At 39.7% G+C, this 27,775-nt stretch overlaps 1 long non-coding RNA gene across 2 annotated transcripts in view; it reads right to left on the bottom strand.

Moving 5' to 3' along the window:
* Nucleotides 1-27,775, bottom strand: part of LOC103790386 (uncharacterized) — a 66,531-nt gene that overhangs the window by 4,872 nt on the left and 33,884 nt on the right. For both annotated transcript variants that reach the window (XR_013531385.1, XR_004738822.3), the window contains one exon: nucleotides 80-2,252. This is a non-coding gene — a long non-coding RNA (uncharacterized LOC103790386). The remainder of the gene's footprint in view (nucleotides 1-79; nucleotides 2,253-27,775) is intronic.

The following is a 27,775-nucleotide window of genomic DNA, read 5'->3' as shown; positions in this document are numbered from 1 at the left end:
GAGAAAAGACTTATTGGTGTTTGTTTGGAGGTTTACTACTACTGCTTTATAGGATTGTGAGTAATCTTATAAGCCTTACCTGAGAGTAAATATGTAGTCCACCAAAGGATCTCTTTCTTTTGAATCATTGTTTCAATTTCATTTGCGGAATAGATACTTGAACATTCTTAGAGTTCTGGATGTTAACCTATGCTGGCTTCTTTTATTACCTTTTGATGTAATCACATCTCCAAAATAGTTCTCAACTACGTTTTGAAGGTGAGAGTCTAACAATTCAGTAATGTCACTTAGCTCAATATCCTCAAGGCCCTCACTACTCAAATGCTTTGCAGATATTACAGTATTTTCCATTTCTTCTACCACAGGAAGGAAGCCTTCCGAGTCAGTCACAATCTCATTCCAAAATTTCTGCCAGACTTCATGAAATGTTAATTGTTTTATTTGTCTCACTGATTCTTCTACACTTGTGAAAGAATTACAAATGGAGAAATTTTGCCAAGCTACTTTCATGGTAAAGTTCTGGTGTCTCTGATAAGATCTGCAGGTAGTCAAAATACATGCTGAGTATAGTACATCACCAACTATTTTAGCACTCTCAGATGCATGAGTTGAAGGGTGCAGTCATACTGGGGTAAGGGAGATGACTTCAGCACAAGGAGCAGCATTTACAACTGCATTTTTGTCTCTAAGAGCAGTGTCCAGAGTCAGCAACACTGTGAAGTCAAGATGTTTTATTCATTTAAATATTATTTAGCCTAAGAAAAAAACACTTCAAAGACCAGTTCGAAAAGAGTTTCTCAGTGATCTGTATTTTATGGTTTCTCTTCATGTAGACAGAAAAGTGTTTCTGGCTTTCTCTTTAAAGAAGGTAATAATTTTGGCATCTGCAACGCAACATGGGTTTAATCAGAAAGCACTGGAACAAAGCAGAACTTTGAGCTTGTCTTTTCCAGGCTGAAGCCTCAGTCCTTTTCTCATGCTTTGCAATAGATGTGCAGGTAAGCATTTGCTTCCAGAGTTTCAGCAGCACTGACAACCTGCTCAGGCAAATTGCCATTTTCCTCAATCATCTCTTCAGGTGTTCATGATACTCTTTGGCAACTTCATAATCTGCTTCCTCTGCCAGCCACGTCTCCAATTCTTTTCATTACAGGACATAGAATTTGTTTTTTTTGAGACAGAGTTTCGCTCTTGTCAACCAGGCTGGAGTGCAATGGCACAATCTTGGCTCATTGCAACCTCTGTCTCCTGGGTTCAAGCGATTCTCCTGTCTCAACCTCCCGAGTAGGTGGGATTACAGGCGACCTCCCACATGCCCAGATAGTTTTTGTATTTTTAGTAGAGACAACCTTTCACCATGTTGGCCAGGCTGGTTGCGAACTCCTGACCTCAAGTGATCCACCTACCTTGCATTTCTTAAACCAACCGAACCACTCATTAGGTGCAATGAATGTTTATAATTTTCCATACAGATTGAAATTTAAATTTGCATTTTTGTGATGTTCAGTGGCAGATTTTACATACAGAAAGAGACCTATTCAACCTTCTCTGTTTCAGAAGCCACAAGTACAAATCTCTTAATATTTTCTCTGTGAGATTTTGAGATATGTATGATTTTCTCATTGATTCTGCTGTGCCCCTGATTCACTGGCCCCAACTGCTTTCTCATTTTTCTTTATTGTATGATATGTAGGTTTATTAACACCAAAAATATGCCCTAGGAAGTGTTGTTTTCACTATTATCAAGCATTTGAAGAACTTTCATTGTGTTCACTATTAACATAATCTTTCTTACCATCTTTGCCCTTCTTGCATTTCTATCATCCCTCTTCTTGTTCTTTTGCTTGCACCCATTCTCACCCTAACTTATGCAAATTCACAATGACTGAAAGTTCTCTATCACTGAGAAGTACACAGTATTAATTTGTAATACTTAAGAACCAAATGATAAAATTCACAAGACAAATAAAAGGCTAACCAGTTTTTGTATGACAACACGTGTGTCACCAATGGCTGCAGAGGCAACAATAACAAGCAGAAGAACAAGGGTAAAACAAGTAACCCAAATATTGGTCTTCTCCCAGGAGATAGCAAGAAACATGATGGTGACTTGAACTTGCATATCATTCCAAAGCTCTCAAAGGCGCAGACTTAGGTAAACTCAAATTTTGTATGAGAATGACTTGCAGTTGTGAAGCGATTGTCAAACTCAGGAGTCACAGGCTACCAGGCTGAGGTGAGAAGCACACCATCTAGGAAAAAACAAACACAAAAATAAGAAATGAGGTCAGGAACAGAGGCAGTCTAAATGAGTAGCTTAGGAGCTAGTGAGAAAGACAGAAATTGGAGTAATAAAAATATATGCCAAATTGCCCTTACAAACATTGTGTGCCTATTTGTATGCTAAAAGCAAATGAGAGTTCTTTCCTCTCATGTACTCACCAACAGGACACATAATCAACATTTGTGACTTGTATCAATTAGAAGGTAAATAACAAGGTGTCTAATGTTTGTTTTAGTTCCTTTTTCAATCATCTTTCCTCTTTAAATATTTGTTCTGTCCTTTTTCCATGTTATAATTTTTTTCTTACTGATTTGTAGGTACTGTTAACATTTTAGAGAACTTATTTTTAATCCTGTCTATATTGCAAATATTTTCTCCAAGCATGTCATTTACTTTTGAATTTTATTTATTTTTGTCTTTTGCCATAAAGATGCTTCAAATATTTATGTAGTTAACTGTTTCTGCCTTGCTTTGAAAAGCCTTCCCCACAGTAAGATAATACAAATATGTTCACTTATTCTTAGTATTTTTATAGTTCTCTGGCAGTATTTCAAGGTATTAAGGGAAGAATGGTCTACTTAAAAAATGGTGTTGGAATAAACAACTGATTATCCATCCACAAGTGTCTGGAGTTATCTCTCAATGGTCTTTCTCCTCTCTGAACCTGAGAGGTTCTGGTAATGTCATAACTTCCAGGTAACCAGGTTGAGGGCTCAAGCTGATCTTAGCTGATCCCTCAGTTTCTATGGGTTAGTGAAGCTTAGAGAGGAAAGTGTTTTCTAATAGTAGTTACTATTTTGCTGGCTTAAGTTTTGTTCTTCTACCAATCCATACTATGACTCATATCAACTGAGCAACCGTACCAACTTCTCAGATCTCAGATCTTCTGATAACGCTTCACTAATAATTAATAAATTAATAGTCACTCATAGTTTTGGAAGAACTGAGGAAATCTGAGCAGTAATAGGCTGTTAGATGACATTAGGTAACTGCTGTTGATTCTACTGGGTGCAGTAATGAACTATGGTAATATAAGTAAATACATGTTCTGTTGGGGGAGGAGCTGAAGCAAATACATATGTTATCAGTAATTTGTTATGAAAAAATGTTAACAATTTTTATGTTAGTGTTTTGAGATGGAGTCTCACTGTGTCACCCAGGCCGGCATGCAGTGGCACGATCTTGGCTCACTGCAACCACCTCAGCCTCCGGAATAGTCGGGATTACAGGCATGAGCCACCATGTTTGGCTAAATTGTTACCAACTTTTAAATCCAGGTGCTTGGTAGGTGGGCATTATAATTAGCATATAATGAGCAGTGAGATGACCAAAGGTCGCTTTCATCATTGGTTTTGGTGAGTTCTGGCCAGCTTCTTTATCACATGCTGTTTTATCAGCAAAGTCTTTGTGACCTCTATCTTGTGCTGACTTCCTAGTTCATGCCTTCACCTTCTGCGTATACAGCCCAATAGGTCTCAGCCTTATTTCACCCAGCTCCTATTCAAGATGGAGTCATTCCGGTTCAAACGCCTCTGATACCACCTCTTGAGGAACTTTTCCCTGATTCCTCTTGCTGGCACTGAATTGATGATGGAAACTCTCAGAGCCTTCCTCCAATGCTTACTCTGATTACAACACTTAGGTTGTTTCACTATAGTGCCATCTGTTTCCCTGTGTTTGAATCATTTGGGAATACCTTGACAGTAACTGGAATAGAACAGGTCTTCATTTTATAGCACAAATGTGTACAGTACAGAAAGTAAGGCCAGCATGCAACACTCTCAAAAGGAGTAGCATTTGAATGGGACCTTGAAGAATGGGTAGAATTTTTAGTGTGTGGAGGAGAAAGCAAGCAGGTGGAAGGGACAAAGGCAGGGGCACAAAATTGCTGGGTACGATGGAATCAGATTAGGGATAAAGCTGCAACAAAGGATAGCTGAAGTGGGCAGTAAAAATAAAACTGGAAAAGATTTGTTGAGGCAAATGTAAAGGGCTTCAGGTGCCAGATTTCTTAGATGAGGTGGCGTTGTTTAGCTGTCTTGATATTAACAAAAGGGTTTATGTTTGCAATGAATAAAAAAGCAGATATTTAGGATTAATCTGACCTATTCTTCCTTGTTACTAGGTTTTAGCACACAAAATGTATGGAAAATTTGCTTTCATGTGGGGGAGAAAAAATGAATTTCATTGCATGCTACGGAAATCAAATGGGATTATAGAATTACCACTTGCAAATAGAAGACAGAATCTAACACTGAAATGGAAGATGTCTGGAAAACATAAAAGGATTGGTCTAGAAAGATGTAAAAGCTGAAGCAAATGTAGATGAAGGAATGATTGGGGCCTATGAGGCCCTCCATGATCTGGCCCCAGACTATTACAATAGTTTCCTGACTAATTATGCTATAACCAAGTCCACCCTCATAGCCACTAGGTTTTTATTTCCAAATCAGCACCTCTGCTATGTTGTGCTTACTCAACAAGCCTTCAGTTGCTTCCCAATACCTACAGGACACATTCCAAACTCCTTGAACTGACCATCAGTGACCTTGTCCAAATTCTTGCTTCCTGCATTTGGGGGCACTACAATTCACCTTCCCCAAGAAAGGCTCTCTGGAAAGACTAGTTTACCCATTGGCTGCTGACCAAAATCACATTTGTGCCTCTGCTCACACCATTCCATCCAGCTGGAATACCTCCTCTTTCCCCTCTACCTATGGAATCTGATCATCCAACTCAAGTCCAATTTATTCCATTAAATCACCATCAAGAAGACATGAAGCCTTAGAGACAGTAACTAGGTCTTATATTTACATATATTGTGCATGTATATTAGTACAAATATATATACTAATATATACATACACTAATATGCATTATATATAATATATATATATATATAATGTTTGAGAATATTATATATACTGCATCATAGGTTCATTCAGAGGCCCAGAGAGAAGCAGTAGTGATCTTTCACAGCTTCTAAAGTTACTATTACACTTCTATTGTATAGGTACAGAATGGATGTGTTAACACTAACCCTTTAGTTACAGTCAAATTATCTTAACATTTCATTTCCTCTCCGTTCCTGAGGTCTTCAATTTATACTTTGAATGAAGCATTATCGAAGGAAGAAGGGAGTAAGGTCAAGGAAATGGAACTAATATGTTTTGACGTGAGCCCTCAGTGTGTGGCAAACCCTTTATAACGGGATCATATTTTGACCTTACAATAGCCTGTATTTGAAGAAGCAGAAGCTCAAAGATAATATGTGGCATGCCCAAGGTCACACAGCTAGCAGCCAAGCTCCAAACTCCAATACCCATGTGTTTTACACTAAACTAAGCTGTTTTCCCTTGAAATGTCTGCCAAGTAGCTGTCATTCACATTCTGGTGCATGTGAAAATTCTGTCATGGATCTGTGTTATGGTTCAAATGTTTGTCTCCTCCAAAAGTTTTGTTAAAATGTAATTACCACTGTAACAATATTAAGAAGTGGGATCTTTGGCCAGGTGCTGTAGCTCACAACTATAATCTCAGCACTTTGGGAGGCCAAGGTGGGTGGATCACCTGAGGTTGGGAGTTCAAGACCAGCCTGACCAACATGGAGAAACCCCGTCTCTATTAAAAATACAAAATTAGCCAGGCATAATGACGCATGCCTGTAATCCCAGCTACTCAGGAGGATGAGGCAGGAGAATTGCTTGAACCTGGGAGGCGGAGGTTGCAGTGAACCAAGATCATGCCATTGTACTCCAGCCTGGGCAAAAGAGTAAAACTTCGTAAAAGAGGTGGATCTTCAAGAGGTGATTAGGCTCCACAGTCATAAATAGATTAATGCCATTTTCATGGTAGTGGATTCCTTACAAAAGGGGAAGTTTAGCCTCTCTCTCTCTTTTGCCATGAGATGACACAGCAAGAAAGCCCTCACCAATTGTCAGTCCCTCAGTCTTGGACTTCTCATCCTCCATAACCACATGAGCAAGTTCCTCTAATAAATCCCCTCTCATCCCGTCTATCTAGCTATCTAGCTAGCTATCCCATTGGTTCTGTCTTTCTAGAGAACTCTGACTAATACAAACTAGTTTATAGCTTGTTTAAAAACTTCAGAGAAAAGATGTCTTCAAAATATTCTACTCTGAGTAAGAGACAAAGATTACTTTATGAAATTATTCGAGTTCTCTTGCATAACCAATGTTTAAGAGGCACAAGTTACTAAATATGTATAGAACCACTTATTTAGACAATATTATATGCAAATGAATCTAAGCAGCTCTAGACCTAAACAATAAGCTAATGGAAAATTAATACATCATGTTCGAATTAAAAATATTATTAACAATAATGGAAAAAATAATAAGTAAATAACACTTATAAAGTGATTTTTCTGTGCCAGGCACTGTTCTAGCTGCTTTACATATATCAACTCACTTAATATTTAATACAATCCTACGCGATAGATATTATTATTATTATTATTATTTTTTGAGACGGAGTTTCGCTCTTGTTACCCAGGCTGGAGTGCAATGGCGCGATCTCGGCTCACCGCAACCTCCGCCCCCTGGGTTCAGGCAATTCTCCTGCCTCAGTCTCCTGAGTAGCTGCGATTACAGGCATGCGCCACCGTGCCCAGCTAATTTTTTGTAATTTTTAGTAGAGACGGGGTTTCACCATGTTGACCAGGATGGTCTCGATCTGTTGACCTCGTGATCCACCCGCCTCGGCCTCCCAAAGTGCTGGGATTACAGGCTTGAGCCACCGCGCCCGGCCTATTATTATTATTTTATAGATGAGGAAGTTAAGTTCAGAGAAGTTACATACTCTGTCCAAGGTCACACATTTATTAAGCAGCAAAGCCTAACATATACAGCTATGCAATCTTGCTCTAGACGCCACACTCAACCATTACAATATACTTGAAACTAATGATGTTAAGCTCTTTTCTTGTCATTCTTAACTGCTCAAAATCATCCTAACACCAGAAACTTCTGGTGAAATTAAACGGCCTCCACCATTAGGAAAGATGTATGAGAATACCTGTAGCAGAGCAATGAGCAAAAACCTTATCAAAATAAAACACCCAGAAGAGCTCGTAGGTTCTAACACAAAATACGAGTCTAAGTTTCTACAATATGAATTTTGTTTTTGTTTCATATATTCCTATCAAAACTGTAAGAAATAAATAATTAGCAATTCAACTGTTCCATTAAGTTTCCACAAATATTACCTAAACATAGCGAACAGATTTTAATCCTAATCCTGCTCAGAATCGTACACATACTTTGTTATTTTATTTATGGTATTTAATTATAAATCTTTGCATTTTTAATTTTTAATTTCCACTGCACATAGGAGCATATTTCCACTGCAGACATCATGTGGAAAACTAAGTTGTAAATGGTAAGATCACAGACTATTCATAGCCCAGTTTTCATTCTTCCAAATGAGTAATATAAATTCACAAATTAATTTTCTTTATTTGAAAAGTTAAAATATCATCCCTATGAGCAAAAGCTCTAATTACTTATGTTCTAAACAATTTAGGGATATAATGCTGATATTTATTATCACATTGCCTTTCTGTTCTTGGTATTTTAATCTGTTAAGAAACATCTTCACTTTCTATAGTTCAATGAGTTAACAACCAAATAGACATCCATCAGTTTTTAATAATCTATTTTTCACATTAAAATTCCGTGGAAAATGGTTCATACTTCTTACTGAATGGAAGTTTTTTAAATAGCTCCGAAAATTCACCACCACCAAAAAAAAAAAAAAAAAAAAAGTCAAAAAATATTCTATGTAGCAATAGTGCCCTCTGCTGGCTACGGCGTGGAACAGCTAAACCAGGCCGATAAGAAACGCAAAAGCTAAGGTGATCTGCCATGATCCCCGTTTGACGATGCCCACAATGTCCGTTCTGCTCACATTTTCCCCATTCCAGGTTAAGTAGAATTTGGCTTGATACCTCCTCAAGGGAAGCAAACTCTTTTTAGCAGGCCAGGGATCACAGGTGCTATGACAAATTCCCTTTTCCTTTTGAAGAGCAAGAAAAGGAACACGGATTTGAACAACAGTTTCCTGATCTTCTCCAGATCACTTCCAGATCTTCCTCTTAACCTCATTTTTCAGTGGCCCGCATCAGACAAAAAGAAATATTTATAAATAAAACCAGCCCATTCCCTACTCCGGAGCTAGTTGCCCCTCTTGTCACCTTCCTTAACCATAATGGCATCGAACAATTCAAGATCAGCATAAAATGGCTCCAGAGGGTGATGAGAATTGAAAACCCCTTTTAGCCAACCCCTGACAGTGTCTGGTCACTTCCTAGCAGAGGTAAATGATGCTTCCTAAGCTATTGAGTGTGATACTCATTAAAGGTGCTTGGATCATTGCACCTTCAGACTGAACTGCCATACCACCAAATATGGCAGGCTAGAGAGGGACAAGGCGTCTCCAAGCTCAGAAGCATCCCTCTTCTAGCAAAATAATTCCAAAAGCCGTTCCCTGCTATTTGTAGTTCCTTTAAAGATTTTATACCCAATCCAATTACTGAAGGGGCTCCTAAATGCTAATTAAGGGAGTGAAGTTTCCCTTAACACTTTCTTCTGTGGGGGTCGGGCGGTTCCAAGGCAAAGCTTTGTAACCTGAGGCGGCTGCATAAGCTGTCACTTTTGGGCTACTCCAAAATCCATATTGACCCCAGGGCCTCGGTGAACAAAGCACTGGGCTGATTACTGTCTTGGTGCCGCCTTAAATTTTGGACCCGAGGCGAGGGCCTTGCTCGTTTTGCCGTATTTACAACCGTGGTGATTGAGTGAGGGCGATTTTCCAGCTACCGACGTGGTAAACGATAGCGCGAAGGAGGAAGACGCGAGCCGAGGTCGGAGGCCTCAGGATGGGAGGGAGGAGGAGGTCGCAGAGGCGGCTCTAACTGGCTGGCTGTGAGCCAATGTAGACGCTCCGCTCTAGGAATTTGTGCCAACGCCTGGGAAACCAGCTTGGTTAAAGTGGAATACGGGAAGGAGTCGGCTTACCGGGTCTGGCTGCTCCGGGCCACGCAATCTCCTCTCCTCAACCGCTTCCCCTCTCTGAGGAGGATTCGTCTTGTCTATGCAGTGTGCCTACTCGGATGCAGTGCGGTTCAGTGTCGCGTTGTCACCCGGCTGCTCTCTGGAGAGACCTCCCTCCCGCGGATGGCCTCTCTAGTGCCCGTCTGCTGGAGACCCGCCTCCCTCTGCACTGGGCGGGGTCGCCGCCTTCCCCCACTCCGCAAGGAGGGGAGGGCTGACTGCTGACACTTCTGACCTGGTTGCAGTGTGCCAGTGACTCTTCCTCAGTTACATCACTCACCACCACCCCCGTCCCCGCCCCTCCCCGTCTCCGCAGCAGGATTAACCAGCTCGAGTCCAGAGCGGTAAAAGACCCTTCAAGGGTCTGTCCGTTATTCAACAACTGTAAAATTCGTGGTTGGATTAGATCTTAACGGCATTAAATCTTAAAACCGGAAAGAACATCAGATTTGGAGAGTATTTAACATTCGATATCTAGTGTGAAAAATTCGCCAAGCAAATTCAAAGTGGGTCAATATTTAATACCAGTAATGAACCCTAACAGATACACCCAAAACAGAACCCTCGCTAAAACAGGCCTGTGCACGCTTGAAACCTCCGTCAAGGAGTATTAAAAAGCTTTGTGAGGAGGATGCACTTTCTGTTGAGAAACCGCCTGAAGGACACTCAGTGTCTGTCATTGACCACCACCAGCCTGGGAGGTTTTCTTTGCTCTTTCCACTCAATTCCTTTCTAAGACCTCAAATTTCTCTGAAGCCCTTTGCAACGTAAAACGGCAAGGTCTTGTCCACAGGTTACTTTGAGTTTCTTACAAAGCATTTTAAATGGCTTGTCCAACTGAGACTGGCAGCTCAGAAACTGTTCTTCTAGGAAATAGATGTGAAAAACAGCTGTTTATGCCATCCAGGTGTTTTAATGTGGTAAAGTGCAGGGAAAACAACTGCGCCAGTGAAGATCTATATTTCTCCCAATTCCCAAAAGACATACTTTACTGAAGGAGACCTGTCTTCAGATCTTCAATTTCATTTATTAAGGCCTTAATAAATGAAGATCAGTCAGAACAAGAATAAATGTCAGAGTTACCAATTTAGTTCACCGGGTTAAAATGGAATCTCAGAGAAACAGGAATCCCTTTCAGTTTTTGTTTTTTTAACTGAAATTCACATTTAACTGTGTGCTTTGTTTCTTTCTGACAACTCTAAGAACAATATACCAACTACTTGAATTTTTTTTTTTTTTTTTTTTGAGACAGAATCTCGCTCTGTCACCCAGGCTGGACTGCAGTGGCACAATCTCAGCTCACTGCAATCTCTGCCTCTTGGGTTCCAGTGATTCTCCTGCCTCAGCCTCCTAAGTAGCTGGGATTTCAGGCATCCACCACTATGCCCAGCTAATTTTTGTCTTTTTTCTTTTTTTGTAGAGATGGGGTTTCACCATGTTGGCCAGGCTGGTTTCGAACTCCTGACTTCACATGACCGGTCAACCTCGGCTTCCCAAGAGCTTGGATTACAGGCATGAGCCACCACACCCAGCCTACCACTTGAATTTTTTTCTCTATACTCTTTAACAAACAAGATAATAACAGACATAGGCAAAATTACCACAGGGATTTTTAGTAATTTATACATGCAAAAACTATACTAACCACATTGCAATATTTGTTATGAAAGTTGTAAATATGTAGATCGAGGAGATTGCCAATCTGAAAGCTAAGAAGTCTTTAACATTAGCCCAAGGATCTGCAAACTACTGCTTGCCAGTCAAATCAGCCCTGCGGTCACTGTTTGTATGATCTTTCACCTAAAAACAATGTTTACATTTTTTTTGTGCTCTAAAAGTCAAAAGAATATTTTGTGACAAGTGTAAGTTATGTATATTTCAAAATTCGGTATCCATAAATAAAAGTTTATAGTAGTCGGGTGCGGTGGCTCACGCCTGTAATCCTAGCACTTTGGGAGGCCGAGGCGGGTGAATCACCTGAGGTCAGGAGTTCAAGTCCAGCCTGGCCATCATGGTGAAACCCCCATCTTTATTAAAAATAATAATAATAAATAGAAGTTTATAGTAATCTATTGATGCTCACTTATTTTCATACTGTCTAAAGCTGCTTTCCTGCTACAATGGCAAAGTTGAATAGTTTCCATATAAATCATATAGCCTACAAATCCAGAAATATTTACTGTTACAGAAGCAGTTCGTCAATCCTTGATAGAGACGAAGACATTACCTGTAAAGTGGTGTTACAAATAATCATTATGTCTGTTAGCTGTAACTGAGTGGGCTAAACATTTTCCTTCTTTGAGAAATTATGTGTTTAGTTATCCTCTTTCTCACAGTCAAAAGGAAAAGACCGTGTTTTCATACACATGAAATGTTGGTAAACTGGAAACCAATGGGATACAGGCTTACTCTGCTTTTCATGATTTGTAATTCACCCTTTGTCCATTGCTATGCCTGTGCTGCCTCACAATCCAGAATGTTGCTGTCGTTTCTAGTCCTAACCCAGTCAGTACCAAGTGGCTAGCCTGCCATCTAGTGGGGAAAGATAAGAGTGTTTGCTTGCTTGCTTGCTTTTTTTTTTTTTTTTTTTTTTTTCGTTTGAGACAGGATCTTGCTTCGTTGCCCAGGCTAGAGTGCAGTTGGGCAATCTCACTGCAATCTCCGCCTGCCGGGTTCAAGCGATTCTCCTGCTTCAGCTTCCCAAGTAGCTGGGACTACGGGCGCATGCTACCATGCCCAGCTAATTTTTTTTGTATTTTTAGTAGAGACAGGGTTTCTCTGTGTTAGCCAGGATAGTCTTAATCTCTTGACCTCATGATCCGCCTGCCTCGGCCTCCCAATGTGCTGGAATTATAGGTGTGAGCCACTGAGCCTGGCCTCCTCTCCCTCTCTCTCTCTCTCTCTCTCTCTCTCTCTCTCTCTCTCTCTCTGTCTTTCATTTTCAAAAAACTCTGACTAGGTAGCTATAAGCTGTAGGACCTCAGACAGTGATGATCATAATAGTAATTCCTTACATTTTAATAGCACTTTGCAATTTACAAACTATTTCCGAAAGTATAGTATTTTAGTTAACCCTCCTTCACCACAATTCTGGGATGTAGGCACATCTTCTTTGCCATATATTTTCAGATAAAAATACTTAGTGTAAACATTGGTTTACTCAAGGTCATACAGGTGGGCTTGAACTCAAATGCCATGTTCTGTTTGCCGAACCTAACACCTCTGAATGTAGGCTCTCTCATTTCTACATTTCCAGTTCTATGAATTATTTTGAGTCTCTTCTTGCCAAAAGGACATTATTTTGGTTAATTCCCTTGGATAGACTTTTTTTTTTGAGACGGAGTTTCGCTCACCGCAACCTCCGCCTCCTGGGTTCAGGCAATTCTCCTGCCTCAGCCTCCCGAGTAGCTGGGATTACAGGCGTGCGCCACCTTGCCCAGCTAATTTTTTGTATTTTTAGTAGAGATGGGGTTTCATCATGTTGACCAGGACGGTCTCGATCTCTTGACCTCGTGATCCACCCACCTTGGCCTCCCAAAGTGTTGGGATTACAGGCGTGAGCCACAGCGCCCGGCCAGGATAGACTTTTTAAACAAACAGGACCCATCCAAAACATCCCCTCTCAAAAAAATACTCCAAGGAGGCAAAAATATTTTTTTTAGCTAAAGGCTTAATTAATGCATATCAAAACATGTTATTTTAGACCCATTTTATGATGCAAGACACATAAATTGGGAAGAAGATACTTAAGGCTTAAGCCTTGGAGGGCTGTGGGACTACTGGCAGAATATCTGTTACTAGCTGCCCTCAATCCTTTTCTGATTAAGACGTATGATAATTTTTCCAACTTGGCGGGGTGTGGTGGCTCATGCCTCTAATCCCAGCACTTTGGGAGGCTGAGGTGGGAGGATCACCTGAGGTCGGCAGTTTGAGACCAGCCTGACCAATATGGAGAAACCCCACCTCTACTAAAAATACAAAATCAACTGGGCCTGGTGGCGCATGCCTGTAATCCCAGCTACTCACGAGGCTGAGGCATGAGAATCACTTGAACCCGGGAGGCAGAGGTTGCTTCAGCCTGGGCAACAAGAGCAAAACTCTGTCTCCAAAAAAAAATAGTAATAATAATAATAGTAGTAATTTTTGCAATTCATTGTGAGTTCCAACTTTTAGGGCTACAAAACAATGTATGCTTAGAGCTTTGAGAGTATAAGCCACAGAGTTCTCAAAAAGAGGTCCGCTGTAATTCTTCAGTGTCTCAGAAACTTCCAGCAGCTTTTTGTCAATCTGTCTGCAAAGGGACTTCAGAGATCACTGTGCTAACGTTCATTTGAGAGGGAAGATTTGTGGAGTTTCCACTACTCACTAAGGTGTGTCTGTCTTGTAGCAGCAGCCTTTGTGCTTAGTGATGACCAAGAACCAGAGGAAATGAACCAAAGGTTAGGGCATCCCGTAAGAAAGAGTCATGTTTACATTGACATTCATCTGCTGAGTCTGCAGTTTGGTATGCAATGGGAATGGACCAAATCATGGACCAGTTGCTAAATGCAGCTGTACTTGAGTGAGGGTTAATGCGAACAAAAGTAGTTTCCAGAGCTTTGCAGATCATTGTTCCCAGGCTGTGCCTATTTCTAGTGAACCTGCCTCCTGTGAGAATACTTTAGTGATACTCGCAGATAGTCACACTTTCATATTAAACATTTCAAGTTGAGGTAGGGGTGCGAAAACTAAGACACCTGGGACATGGGAAAGAAATACTTTTATTGCTAGATTTTATGAACAGCCTTAGGTTTAACCTCAGGTGAACCTTACTGTTTGCAAGCTCTCCTGATGATGTGGTTTGTATCATAGATGGAGGAGCTCTCTGAAACTCTCTAGCTCAGACATGACATTTTATTGGTTGCCCACATTGCCTTGGCTGTCAACATTCTGGCTAGGCCATTTTTATCTGTTGAGGACCAGCTATTTATGGAGCTATTATGTGGTTCAACTCAGGTGTACCTCGACAATTTGCAAAGAGTGTACATAATATTGATCATTTCTCAATAGTCCCTGAGGTTCACTCCTGGTTTTCTCAGCTATGCCAGGTCATCCCAAGCATGTTCCTACAAGCTTCCAACACAAGAATTTCCTAAAGTTGCTACCAATTATGTCACAACTATTACTGCTGCTGCTACTACTACTAACAACAAGTGACACTTATATAGTGTTCTCTCTTGTTAGGCATGGTTCTAACAAGACTAAACAAAACTAAACCAATCCTCATTGATTGTACCTGTGGAGTGTAGTTTTATTAAGGCCCCATCGGACACAAAGCCTAAGAGACTTGCTTAAGTTCACACAGCTAGTGAGTGGCAGAGCTACATTTAACCCAAACAGTCTGACTCCAGAGCCATCATTATGAATTACTACTGCCTCCATCCTAAAGCATGGTTAGAAGAAGAAAAAACACGCCAGTCTCCACTGCCTACTCAACAAAATCCAGTGACCTATCTTGGCATTCAGTGCCTTCTGTGATTTTCCTCAGCATGTGGAACCGTCCAGGCTATTCCACTCTGGCCACTTCAAAAGACTCATCATTAACAGGCCATGGCTCTATTCAACCTATTTCTTTTCTTTTTCTTTTTCTTTTTTTTTTTTTTGAGATGGAGTCTCAGTCTGTCACCCAGGCTGGAGTGCAATGGCGCGATCTCAGCTCACTGCAACCTCTGTCTGCCAGACTCAAGCAATTCTAATGCCTCAGCCTCCGGAGTAGCTGCAATTACAGGCACTCGCCACCACATCTGGCTAATTTTTGTATTTTCAGTTGAGACGAGGTTTCACCATGTTGGTCAGGCTGGTCCTGACCTGTCTCTGACCCAGTAAATAGACTCAACAAATACTTTCTAAATGAATTATTTGTCACAATGACTGTAGCCACTTAATACTGGGCTCATAAGTGTTCCCAAAGAATAAACAAGCCAAACATGGTGGCTTGCCACTGCAATCCCGGTGACTTTGGAGGGAGGCAGGAAGACCACTTGACGCCAGGAGTTTGAGACCAGCCTGGGCAACACAGAGAAACCCAATGTGTAAACAACAATAAAAATTCATTAGCTAGGCATTGTGGTGTATGCCTGAAGTCTGAGCTTCTCTAGAGGCTGAGGCGGAAAAATGACTTAGGCTCAGGAGTTGGCAGCTGCGGTGAGTTATGATCAAGCCACTGCATTCCAGCCTGAGCAAGACAGTGAGATTCCATTCTTAAAAAGAAAAGAAAAGAAAAAAATGAATAGATGAAAGAAGGCTGAGCCATGCAGAAATCAGCCATCTAGGTTGAGGTGAGTTGTGTGTGATAGAATGGCTGTGAGCTACCAGTCTATCATTCACACCGATACAGAGAAGCAGCCATCAATTGTCACTGTCAGTGGTTCCATTAGAGATAATTCATTATTCTTTGCCTTGCCACACTAGAAATTAGGAGAACAAATATCAACGGCTTCCAAGAGAATTGAACAAAGGGGCAGAAACCTATAAAGAAAATATAACTTTTGACCAGGTGCGGTGGCTCACGCCTGTAATCCCAGCACTTTGGAAGGGCAAGGTGGGTGGATCACCTGAGATCAGGAGTTCAAGCCCAGTCTGGCCAACATGGTGAAACCTGGTCTCTACTAAAAATACAAAAAATTAGCCAGGCGAGATGGCAGACGCCTGTAATCCCAGCTACTCAGGAGGCTGAGACAGAAGAATCTCTTGAAGCTGAGAAGTGGAGGTTGCAGTAAGCCGAGATTGTGCCATTGCAGTCTAGCCTGGGAGACAAGAGCAAAACTCCGTCTCAAAAAAAAAAGGAAAAGAAAAGAAAATATAGCTTTCATACAGTACATCATTTTTTACACAATAGCTGCACATATTCTGGAAAAATATGCCTTTATTGGCCAGTCCAAATGTATTCCAATTCTGATATTCCTTTTACATCACAATTTTAAATCACTGAAAATAAAATAATTGATAATTCTAAAATAAAATAATTAAAGATTATTGTTTCATTATCTTAGCACCTGGTAAGATAAATAACAGGTTAAAATGTTTATAACGCAATGGTAGAAAGGTTTTAGATGTTCATAAAAATATATAGGTCTACAAGTTCATAGTCATTCCTCTGCCATAATGAATAAATAAATAAAAATAAATTTTCTGAGAATGAATTGATCCCCAAAACTCGGTTCTTTATAAAATAGCACAACTCTAAGATTTACAGGAAAAAAGAATGACATTTCTGAGAACCAACTCTGGGTCAAGTACTGTCCTAGATGCTTTGACCACATTATCTAATTTATCCCCCTAAAAACATTATACAAAGAGGCCAGGCATGGCAGCTCACACCTATAATCCCAGCACTTTGCGAGACCAACATGGGTGGATCTCTTGAGGTCAGGAGTTTGAGACTGGCCTGGCCAACATGGTAAAGCTTGTCTCCACAAAAATACAAAAATTAGCTGGATCTGGTGGTGCATGTCTGTAATTCCAGCTACTTGGGAGGCTGAGACAGGAGAATCACTTGAACCCAGGAGGCGGAGGTGGCAGTGAGCCAAGATTGTGCCACTGCACTCCAGCCTGGGTGACAGAGGGAGACTCTGTCTCAAAAAACAACAACAAAAAATATATACAAAGAGAAGTCACACAGCTAACAAGCATCTGAACTGGATCTTGATCCTATCTCTTTAGTGTCCCTCCATTTATTCTGTCCCCCTAATAAAGAATTCCTTTCAAGTATCAGTACTGTTTAATCTCCTTCCTCACCTACAAACAGCATTTCAGAAGCTATCTGGGCCAGTTAATTGAATTTCAGAGGCTCATTCAATACATCTAAATCCAAGTGGTCAGCATTTCTGCCATTCAGCTTGCCAATACTTATCATATCGTTCACTTGAGATAGTTTAAACCTGTTTAGTCCTTTAAAATTTCTTTCATCTCCTCAAGGCACACGGTTGTAATAGCCTGATGACAGAAAGTCAATCATGGCAATCCAAGCAGGCTGAGTTCCATTGGATCAATAACTCACTTGGTGGCCTGCCGCCAAGTGGCCAACTGCCATCAGAAAATATGGAGCCAATTCTTCTCTCATCTGCCACTGATTAATTGGCAGTTCTATCATCAAAAATGTTTTTCCTTGGCAGCGGTGACAGTCTCTTCCAAGCAATCATAGGCGTGAGAATGAATGTGCAAACAGCCTGTAGATAGGGAGTCGCTGCAAACATTTATAGACATTTTTGGATTGGGGAAAAGTTTGTGGAAATGTATGTATAAAGTACTTATGTAATAGGGCATACACAATCAGTTTAAAAACACTAAACACTTGTCAAAATGGCAGTTACTTTTTTTAGAATTCAATGAAAATGATGGAACAAGAAGCAGGAAAGTAATTAGCCAGAAAAAAATGTTTCTCAGATTTGTAATTACAGTTAATTGCAAAGAAACACCATGTTGATTTGAAAAGCTGTTAACTAAATTGAAAATAATGATATTGTGAATGCATATGTTTTTATGTTTGCCTATGCATATGGGCTAGGGTAAAGCCCCAGATGACTCTGTGAACCAGCTCGTCATAGCACCTTCCGGACTGACTACATCCAGCCTTTTTATCCTGGTTGCATCTGCTTTCTCTTTCTCACGCTGTCCCCATACATGTGAAAGTTCCCTTCCCCTATTCCATAGAGCTTGTAGGATGGAGATGTCAAAAGAAAATAATTTATGAGATTAAAAAATAATAAAATGAAGCTGTGCAGTTGACCTGGCTTTATAATTGGCATTCCATGGAATCATGCCAGGGTTGAATCTTTCTACACTTTACATAACTTCAAAGCATGTCATTTGTATTCACTGTAGCCACAACTACCTAAAAACAAGAGGTTTCCAGTTTCATTCTTCTTGAAGTTTTTCATTCAAATGTGATTTACGTTATAACTATAGTATGACAATGGACTTTCAGAAAATCTGTCCTAAATAACAAAGGGTGATTTTATCTTTTCAAACTTTACCTGACACAAAAAAAATCTAAATCCATCGCTCCATGTAATGTCTCTTTGATGAGTTAATATTGCTATCTTCTTACAGCTGTTTTTAAAAAGCAGTTGGGCCCTAGTTACTTATTGTTCTATTTTGGGCAGGGAGTTATATAAGTAATTCAAAGAATTCTACCTTTTTGTTCAAGTAATTACATGTACATGTCTCAATAATATTTAAATACTGATCCAATACGTGCTTGTGTGCTTGTCCATTTTAATGACTCTTTATTTAGTAAAATTTGTTTATATTCGACTATAGCTTACCCTCATTTATCTTTTACATTTGGGGACAATCTGACCCTCTAAAATATCTCTATCTTTGCAAAATGTGTACTGTCGTAGAAAGTGGTAGAGGTGCTTTTACTAGCTTTCCATCTATGTCTAGCCTCGATTTTATGAAAATGCGGCTGGGCACATTTTCATGTCGCTCACACCAGTACTTTGGGAGGTAGAGGCGGGTGGACCACGAGATCAGGAGATCGAGACCATCCTGGCCAACATGGTGAAACCCCTTCTTTACTAAAAATCCAAAAATTAGCTGGGCATGGTGGTGTGCCCCTGTAATCCCAGCTACTTGGGAGGCTGAGGCAGGTGAATCACTTGAACCCAGGAGGCGGAGGTTGCAGTGAGCTGAAATTGTGCCACTGCACTCCAGCCTGGGCAACAGAGTGAGACTCCACCTCAGAAAAAAAAAAAAAAAAGAAAAGAAAAGAAAAGAAAAGAAAAAAGAGGCTGGGCAAGGTGGGTCATGCCTGTAATCCCAACACTTTGGGAGGCCAAGGCAGGTGGACTACAAAGTCAGGAGTTCGAGACCAGCTTGGCCAACATGGAGAAACCCTGTCTCTACTAAAAATACAAAATTAGCCAGGTGTGGTGGCACATGACTGTAATCACAGCTATTCAAGAGGCTGAGGCAGGAGAATCTCTTGAACCTGGTAGGCGGAGGCTCTGGTGAGCCAAGATCGCACCATTGCACTCCAGCCTGGGCAACAAGAGCGAAAACTCCATCACACACACACACAAAAAAACAAAAAACAAACAAACAAACAAACAAAAAAACACAAGAAAAAATGCCAGGGGAATGGAGATAAGTTGAATTTAAGTATCTGATAGAGAAACTAATTAGGCTTTGAGAGTTAGCTACCAAATTGAACTCTGGTACCTTTAGACTGACCAAACAGAGGGCAACTCTGTAAGCATATACTTTTACAAGATTAATATTTATGAATTCATTCATCTATTCATTCTACCAACCTTTCTTTAGCTTCTATTCTGGAGAAATCACTGTGCAAGGTGTAGGAAACAGGTAAAGCGACTCATGAAATCTTCACAAGACTATGCAGTGGATAGTATCATGATTCCTGTTTTACAAGTGGAGATCAGAGAAGTTATGTGCCCAAGACAATACAGCTAGTGGTGGCAGAGCCACTCCAAAACATCTCAAACAACAAATACACCTTTAATTTAATCTTTCACTCAGGGAAGTAGTATTTGATCAAAAACCTTAGGCAGAGGATTGGTAGAGTTTCAAGGTACTGCGGACACATAGGATTATTTACTGGAACTTTTATCAACGCTTTACTACGTTGACAAGATAGCACCACCACTAAAGGTGGCACCAAATATGGACATTCATGATCACAGTAGCTCACCATCTCTTTTTTAAGTACTTGTGGTAACAGGAAATTCGTATGACTTACCAGGATCACAAGATACAATTCAATAGAGTCTGATTTAAAAGCTTAGGGTTTTTAGTTATTTTGAAAATCTGCTCTAAATTCATTACCAGGATTCCAATTTTAGTCATCCATAGGAGTTGGGCAAGTACCTATGCCTCTGAGAATCAAGAGGACAATTAGAAAAGGAAAGAGCAGCTTCCCTTCTTACCTAAGGCCCATATCTAGAGACTAACCACAAGTAATTATAGATATTATGATCATATAGGGATGGCAGACTTCAGTGAGAGTGAACTCCAAAATTTGATGATGAGGCTAAAAAAACAGCCTATGCTGCCAGAAATCAACATGAAATCAATGGCTGCTTGCTCCATGTTAGAAGTCCATCCAATTTCTATCAACCCACATTGATCACTTTTACTTCCTTCATTCTATTAGGAGTCTAAAAAAACGCCCGCACTAGAAAGAAAAAATCTGCTGGAAGAAATTTTCTTTACCTAGGAGATAGTCACACTTCCTGAGCTCCATTTTCCCCTCTGAAAACAAACCAAGCAATGTCAAGTATCTCCCTGGGAGATGATGGGAGATGAGATGGAATGTAATAAACTGATTTTCAGAAACGCAAACAAGCAGCAGCAGCTAAGACAGAATTAATTCAAGATAATAATTCCTGTCTGGTTGCTTGATTTTTAAGTACTAAAGAGCTAAACAGTTTTGCCCTTGAGAATGGTTAAGTGTCAATCACTAAGCCTGCTTCAGTGGTTCATGCCCTCTTAATCCAGCAGCTGTCCAACTTGGATGTACACAAGTTTCTGGCATACATATAACAAAGTCTTATTTTTTTTATGATTACACCACTCATGGCCTTACAGAAAAAAATCAGAGCATATAAGAAAAATCACTATGAGTCAGTTTAATAAGAATCATATTTTTCATGTTTTTTTTTGAGACAGAGTTTCACTCTTGTTGCCCATGCTGGCGTGCTATGGCACAATATCAGCTCACCACAACCTCTGTCTCCTGGGTTCAAGCAATTCTCCTGCCTCAGCCTCCCAAGTAGCTGAGATTACAGGCATGCACCTCCAAAACAGCTAACTTTTGTATTTTTAGTAGAGATGGGGTTTCTCCATGTTGGTCAGATTGGTCTCAAACTCCTGACCTCAGGTGATCCAACTGCCTTGGCCTCCCCAAATACTGGGATTACAGGCATGAGCCACTGAGCTCTGGCCCATATTTTTCAAAAGATGCCAATGTGATTCCAGTGTACATCCAAAGACTAACTGCAACTAGTTTGGATGGTTTCAACCTTGGGAGGTTTTTTAACTTGAACTCAGGTCAAATGTAGCAGGAGTAACTCTCTAGACCAGGATTTTCCAATAGAAATATAGGAGTCATGGGTGTAATTTTAAATATTTGGAAGAGCATATTTTTAGAAGTGAAAAGTAACAGGTAAATTATTTTCATAATATATTTTATATAACCAAACATATCCAAAATGTTATCATTTCCACACATAATAAACAGAACAAATAATGGCATATTTTATAAATTTTTCAGACTAAGTCTTGGAAATGTGGTACATATTTTACATTTTACCTATCTTTGGTACTAGACAACACAGCTCTAGAAGCTAAGGCACTCTTTCACCGTGGGAGTATGCTCAAAGAAATACCCCCCAAAGTATATGACTCTTACTGCCCTATTGGTTATCACTCCAACATGGCACTGTATAAAACAATAAGGGCAAAGATGTTTCACAAAGTCACAAACACTCAAAGCTGAAAAGGCCCATAGATATTTGGTCCAATGTCTGGATCTACTAACAAGGTAATTAAGGCCCTAGAGAGGAAGGCTTGTTCCAAATTATACTGATAATTAGTAGCATAGCCTCTAATTAGTACAGTCTTTGGAATCTTAAGTCTGCTCTTACTATCCTGAAAGAGATTGGTAATTGAAAAGGTGGCATCTGTCCTAATTTTCCCTTTTCTTGATTTTCAAAACAGTATTTAATCCTGAAAACAACTAAGAAACTGATCTTCCTCTTCTACTCATGTATATAACAAAGAAAATTATGTTGTCAGCAATTCAATCATATCACCTAGCCAAATATATCAGAAACTTTACGTTTTATGTTAAATAATTAAAATAACTAATTCTCACTTTGTTGGGATTTTTTGTTGTTGTTGTAGCAGGCTTTAGATAGCTTATTTGATGCTTCCTCAACCATCAATGTCACCACACAAAGAATGAGATGGCTAAAGGCCAAATTAACTCAGGAGGTTCCCAGTTGAATGGAGTCATTGATTTCTGGAACAATCCACACATCTGGCAGGTGCAATCAGATGCCTCATTAACAGACTTGGTGTTAAACAAAAGGCTATTTGGGATGTCACAGGCCACTGCTTGGTTATACAACCTCCTTAGTCTCTCATCTTTTTTTTTGAGGAAATAAGTGTCAGCAAAGGTCACAAATACTAATAGCCACCTGCCTAACATTCAGGAATGTGTGGTAACAAAAAAGCCTTTTTTAAAAGAGAGATTCTTAGTAACTATCAATATGTGCTTCTCTAACATGTAATTGTGTGTACTAGAAAGAGATGTGGGTCAGTGTGTTTGGGTCCTTCTTTATTCTTTTAATTATTCTCCTCCGTAGTTTGTACTGGTGGTAACCTGGAGACAGTTCTGTCCCACTCAATGTTTGCTTGTCTGTAGCTTGTCACTTTACACCACATAACTGTGCAAATAACCAACACATGGATACATACCAACACATACATACTGATTCTATTCTTCATGCATTCATTCATTGACTGAACATCTCTATAGAAGGTACTGTGCTAGGCCCTCCATGGGACATAAAGAAGATAAACTTCTACCCATAAGATGCTTATGGGCATGTAGAGGAAACATAGAAACAGCTGAAACAGATGACAAAATCTTTGTGGTCACAGACATGAATTGTGCAATATTATGGGATATATCACATATTTTTACAGCTGTGTATCTGTATAGTTTGTTATTATATCATTTTGAGTAGATGTATGTAAGAAAGGGACACACAGATGAGGGAGGGACAAGTGACAGGCAGTTTTGACAAACTCCAACACTTGAGTGTTTTCTCTTTATTCTGCTTTAATTGCACAGTGGTGCAATTAAATGGTGAATAGAAAATTTCTATTCACCTATAAAAGTAATGTATTTTTGCTTGTCCAGTTTTACATTATCTGATATGAGTTGGGCATAATTTTTTACAAAAAAAGTGAAAAACAGCCTTCATAATCAATGATACTTTTACAAGCTATTCATACAGAGAAAGTCAGGGAATCTTTACTATGGGGCTTGCAAGAGCCCAGTTAACCTAGCAATATTCATACACTACATTGTGAAGATTCAAGCAAATGACTATGCCTGGTGGTTGGACCAATAGACAGGTGAAGTATTATTGATGTTACAGACAGAGAGGCCCTTCCTCACAAAACATCTAGGAGCATTGTTCCCTCTACCTCCTCCTCTAGACCTTGGAGTTGATAGGATTTTGTGATGTCACTACTGACAAAGAAATACCACCTTACTTCTGCAAAAGTGGCCATAATTTAAAAATCAAAAAATAATAGATGTTGGCATGGATGTGATAAAAAGGGAAAACTTTTACACTGCTGGTGGGAATGTAAACTAGTACAACCATTATCGAAAATGGTATTGAGATTACTTAAAGAACTGAAAGCAGAAGTTTCATTTGATCCAATAATCCCACAACTGGGCATCTACCTAAAACAAAAGAGGTAATTAAGAGACACATGCATATGCAAGTTTATATTAATAGCAGCATAATTCGCAATTGCAAAAATATGAAACCAACCTAAGTGACCATCAACAAATGAATACATAAAGAATATGTGGTATATATGCACCATGGAATACTACTCAGTCATAAAAAGAATGAAATAATGTCTTTTGAAGCAACTTGGATGGAGCTGGAGGCCATTATTCTAAGTGAAGTAACTCAGGAATGGAAAACCAAATATTGTATTTTCCCACTAATAAGTGGGAGCTAAGCTATGAGAATGCAAAGGCATAAGAATGATATAATGAACTTTGGGGACTCAGGGGGAAAGGATGGTGGACAGTGGGCAATAAAACACTACCTATTACAGATGGGCTCGGTGGCTCATGCCTAGTAATCTAAGCACTTTGGGAGGCCAAGACGGGCAGATCACAAGATCAAGAGTTCAAGACCATCCTGACTAACATGGTGAAACCCCATCTCTACTAAAAATATAAAAATTAGCCAGGCGTGGAGCCACATGCCTGTAATCCCAGCTATTCAGGAGGCTGAGACAGGAGAATTGCTTGAACCTGGGAGGCAGAGGTTGCAGTGAGCCGTGATCATGCCACTACACTCCAGCCTGGGCAACAGAGCAAGACACCATCTCAAAAAAACCCTACATATTAGGTACAGTGTATATTGCTCAGGTGACTGGTACACCCAAAGCTCAGAAATCACCTCCAAAGAACTTATCTATGTAAACAAAAACCACCTGTACCCCAAAAACTATTGAAATAAAAAACAGTCCTCTATCAATAGACATAGTTTTTAAAAATTAGTTCATTTCTAGTTGACCAAAAATGCATATATTTATCGTGTATATGATGTTTATTGAAATATATATACATTGTAAAAAAAAAAAAAAAAAAAAGAAATATATATACATTGTGAAATGGCTAAGTCAAACTAATTAACATATGTATTACCTCACAGTGTCACAGTCTGGGTGACAGAGCGAGACTCCATCTTAAGAAAAAAAAAAAAAATTACCCAAGCAAGGTGATGGGAGCCTGTGGTCCCAGCTACTCAGGCAGCTAAGGTGGGAAAATCACTTGAGCCTAGTCAAGGCTGCAGTGAGCTGTGGACTGTGCCACTGCACTCAAGCCTGGGAGACAGATCAAGACTCTGTCTCAAAAATAAAATTAAATTAAATTCAATTAAAACTGCAAAACTTAAAATACTTTTCAAGTAGTTACCCGCAAACATTACTTCTCTTCCTCCTTCCATCACTGTCTTTCCTCCTCCCCTACTTATAATTTGTAGAGACTCTGAGTCTTCTCCCCCGGAGAAGCTGCATACTGTGTACCTCCTTCTTCCTTGATATCTGGGCAGTTCACTGAGCCTCAAATTGCTCCTCTGTTCTGGCTCCTCCAGTCTTCGTTGGAGGAGTCAATATCAAATTCATTGCATTGGCACCTGTGTGCTTCAGAATAAACCCATTCTGCCCTGCAAGCTACAATGCCTCTTCCTTGTTATTCACTATTTTTTTTTGAAATGAACCAAACAGTTTAACTTCTAGATTAGAGAAAATAAAATGTATCACAAAACTTTCCCATCCCCATTACTCAGGAGGATTACATAATGTTTGGCAAATTCCTACTGTTCAAAAGTTTTATATTCCTTAAACTATAGATATTTGGAATGTAACATCTAGACTACTGTGTCACATATGAAGGGTTGTCAACTAAAAGCTATTTCAGAATTGGGTAAACCACCTTTTTTTACACTCATGAAAAGTGACCAATTGTAAGAAAATGTTGGAGTCTAATTCAGCTGAATGACTCTTATTTTTATAAAGTACATCAAAACATGTCTGCAAATTTTATCCGAGAATCAGTATTATACACTAAAATCTACAGTTGTAATAATTTCACTGGGGCAATAAATGCCACTAATATTCAATGCAATATTGTTTTCCACATCTAAAAAGTTACTTATACATATTACAATTAACAATATAATACTTCACAATTATATATCACATTATATTTTATAATGTGTGTTTATATGTACTTTCTCACTTGCCCTCACAATAACCCTGTGAAGAAGGCACAGCAAATATTATTGTTCCTCCCATTTTAAAAAGGAGAAAACTGGAAACGAGATCAAGATCACCCAACTAATTAATAGTGGAGCTAGATGTTGAATTTATTTTTTGACTTCCTGTTTGACAGTAGACAGCAATGGGGTACTTATCTGGCACTCAGTAATAAGATGTTTCATAGTCTGAATAAAATGGATTGCAATTACTTCAGAGAGCTGACCCTTAACTGATTAGGTTGAGGGAAGAGAAAGAGGGTGAGCAGAAAGACAAAGAGATCTGTACCACTCTCAGATCAAGTGTTCACCTGCAGCCATTCAAGTGAAATTCAATGAAATACTTTTGCTGGTTGATGGTCCCACTTTCTCTAAACAAGAAGCATATTTTCCCTAAGGTTTCTATTAATTTTTAACCTCAGAACTTTAACAAATTTTCATTAAAACAAAGATGAGGTGGCTTCTTTTGGGGTGGAAGTTAATATTTTATATTCTTCTATCCCAGTTTGTTTATCTGAAAAGGATCATGAAATGCCCCTTTAGCTGCATAAAATATTGTCATCCACTGTATACTCTGCTCTTTATAAACTGTTGGACAAAGAGGAGGGAAGAGACCAGGGCAGGGATGGAATGTGGCCAAATAGGCCAGGGTCCCAAGGGCACAACAAGAGGAATTTTGCTTTCCATAGCTAATTCCACATCTTCAAAAATAAGGGAGCTCTTAGTGAAGACATTTGGGCACAGCCAACCTATCCCATTGCCAGCTGGAAGAAGACAAAAATCAAAGCCAGTACACATGTTTACAATGCCTGTGCTGTTCTGCATGAAAAGGCAGGGAAGTATTCAATGAAGACCAATTTTTTTTTTTTTTAAACAGAGTCTCACTCCATCACCAGGTGCCAGGCTGGAATGCAGAGGCACCACCTCGGCTCACTGCAACCTCCACCTCCCGGGTTCAAGCAATTCTCCTGCCTCAGCCTCCCGAGTAGCTGGGACTACAGGCGTGCGCCAGCTAATTTTTTTTTTTTTTTGTATTTTTAGTAGAGACGGGGTTTCACCATGTTGGCCAGGATGGTCTTGATCTTTTGACCTCATGATCCGCCCGCCTCGGCCTCCCAAAGCACTGGGATTACAGGTGTGAGCCACTGCGCCCGGCCCCAATGTAATTCTTTATTCATCAGTTCAGACATTTTCAAGCTTTGAAAAAAATGCAAATTCTGGCCCATCTTACCTCATAACTAAATGTTATTTTCAGAACACTTCCAAATACAACAAAGAGTTTGTTGCATTTATTATTTTTCCTACTAGGAAAATGTCTAGGCATTTATTGTAGAAAATGTTGAAACTGCAGGGAAAATGTATTTATCTTTCCTTCTTAAGATGAATCAGCTGTGCTTTAGAAGCTTACATGCTCTATCTTTCAGAGCGCAAATCTTAGGGCAAAAACAAGGAACCGTATTTGAAACTGGTTTTGGAGTGAGTCAAAATGTGGGAACAAATGCAGTTATAAGGTAGATGCTGCAGGAACTCCAGTCCCAAGAAGGGAGTTAGACAGAACAGTAAATATAGTAAATGTCAAGGGTGGAGCTCTCTCTCATCCAACTATATGAAACATAAATCTGCCAAATCCTATTTTCTTTACGTTCTACTGGGGATTATTACTTAGTTAATTAGATAAAGAATATATCACACTTTTTAGCCCACATAATGAACAAACTTAGTGAACATCTAGAAGAATGGAGAAGGACAGATGTTGATCCAAGGATACAAAGTTTCAGTTAGACAGGAGGAGTAAGCTTTAGTGATCTATATCACAGAATGCTGACTGTAATAAATAA

This window comes from Callithrix jacchus, chromosome X (assembly GCF_049354715.1).
Source record: "Callithrix jacchus isolate 240 chromosome X, calJac240_pri, whole genome shotgun sequence".
Taxonomy (NCBI): domain Eukaryota; kingdom Metazoa; phylum Chordata; class Mammalia; order Primates; family Cebidae; genus Callithrix; species Callithrix jacchus.
This window is presented reverse-complemented; position numbering and strand designations above follow the sequence as displayed.